Source organism: Lampris incognitus, chromosome 3 (assembly GCF_029633865.1).
Source record: "Lampris incognitus isolate fLamInc1 chromosome 3, fLamInc1.hap2, whole genome shotgun sequence".
NCBI lineage: Eukaryota > Metazoa > Chordata > Actinopteri > Lampriformes > Lampridae > Lampris > Lampris incognitus.
Window position 1 is genome coordinate 5470145 of NC_079213.1, and position 2123 is coordinate 5472267.

Below are 2123 nucleotides of genomic sequence, written 5' to 3' on the forward strand. Positions count from 1 at the left end.
CGCGTGCCGGCTGCCATGCTAATGACAGGTTATATGCTGCCACAGCATCAGCCACAGACCGCTAGGCCTGGCCCGCTTACTGGTTTTATTCTGGGGGTGGGGGGTGGGGGCCTTTTTCTCCCCAATCACCCCACTCTTCAGAGCCGTCCCGGTCGCTGCTCCACCCCCTCTGCCGATCCGGGGAGGGGAGGGCTGCAGACTACCACATGCCTTCTCCCATACACGAGGAGTCAGCAGCCGCTTCTTTTCACCTGACTGAGAAGTTTCACCGGGGGGGGGGGGGGTGTAAGACATGGAAGGATCACGCTATTCCCCCCAGTCCCCCCCGCCCCGAACAGGCTCCTCGACCGACCAGAGGAGGCGCTATTGCAGCAACCAGGACACATACCCACATCCGGCTTCCCACCCACAGACACGGCCAGTTGTGTCTGTAGGGACACGTAACCAAGCCGGAGGCAACACGGCCGGGAACTCGAACCGGCGAGCCCCTGTGTCGGTAGGCAGCAGAATAGACCGCTATGCCACCCTGAAACCCTGGCCCCTCTTATTGTTGATGATACCGTTCTCATAAATGCCCCCGACTCCCGATGAGGTAAAAGGCACACGAGCAGGGCCCGCAGTCCCGTCAGCCTCCACCGGGCAGCTGCTGTACACTGTCACATCGGGTTGGTCAGCGTTCACTTGTTCACGTCGTTAAACAGCTGCCTGATATGACCGGGGGGGGGGGGGGCGGTATTACACGCTTTAACAATCAAGACGTGGGCCGTCTTCGCTACACCACCACGCACCTTCACAAATGTGCTCACAGCAGCGTCCCAACTACAACAGAAACAACCTCCCAGTTTGTTCTGTAACCCACACCGGCGTCCTGCCCAAGTCTGGAACGGGGTCTTGCAAAAGACATTCCTCCCAGGCCGCTTTACAAAGTGGATCAAGTGTTTGGCTCGTGGCTTTAAGTGGCGATTTGCCCCCCCCGTGTGGAATGACACCATGTCTCTGGCTTTAGATGCTGCCACCACACCAGCTTTCCACTGCAGCTCCACCTGCCCCAACATGTACACGGAAAGCTGGCATTTGTAAACTTCTGTGCATCCATCCATCCACCAGCCATCCATCCATCCACCAGCCATCCATCTATCCATCCATCCATCCACCGGCCATCCATCTATCCATCCATCCACCAGCCATCCATCTATCCATCCATCCAGCCACCAGCCATCCATCTATCCATCCATCCACCAGCCATCCATCTATCCATCCATCCACCAGCCATCCATCCATCCACCAGCCCTCCATCTATCCATCCATCCACCAGCCCTCCATCTATCCATCCATCCACCAGCCCTCCATCTATCCATCCAGCCACCAGCCATCCATCTATCCATCCATCCACCAGCCCTCCATCTATCCATCCATCCACCAGCCCTCCATCTATCCATCCATCCACCAGCCCTCCATCTATCCATCCAGCCACCAGCCATCCATCTATCCATCCAGCCACCAGCCCTCCATCTATCCATCCATCCATCCATCCAACCACCAGCCATCCATCTATCCATCCATCCACCGGCCATCCATCTATCCATCCAGCCACCAGCCATCCATCCATCTATCCACCAGCCATCATCCATCTATCTATCCATCCACCATCCATCCATCCATCCAGCCACCAGCCATCCATCTATCCATCCAGCCACCAGCCATCCATCCATCCATCCATCCACCAGCCATCCATCCATCCATCTATCCATCCATCCATCATCCATCTATCTATCTATCCATCCACCATCCATCCATCCATCCATCCATCCACCAGCCATCCATCCATCCATCCACCAGCCATCCATCCATCTATCCACCAGCCATCCATCTATCTATCCATCCACCATCCATCCATCATCTGAACCACTCATCCTACTCTCAGGCTCACGGGGATGCTGGAGCCTATTCCAGCAGCCATTGTGCAGCAGGTGGGGAGACACCCTGGACAGGCCGCCAGGCCATCACAGGGCCCACACACACACACACACACACACACCGATTCACACCTAGGGACAATGTAGTACGGCCGAGTCACCTGACCTACATGTCTTTGGACTGTGGGAGGAAACCGGAGCCCCCGG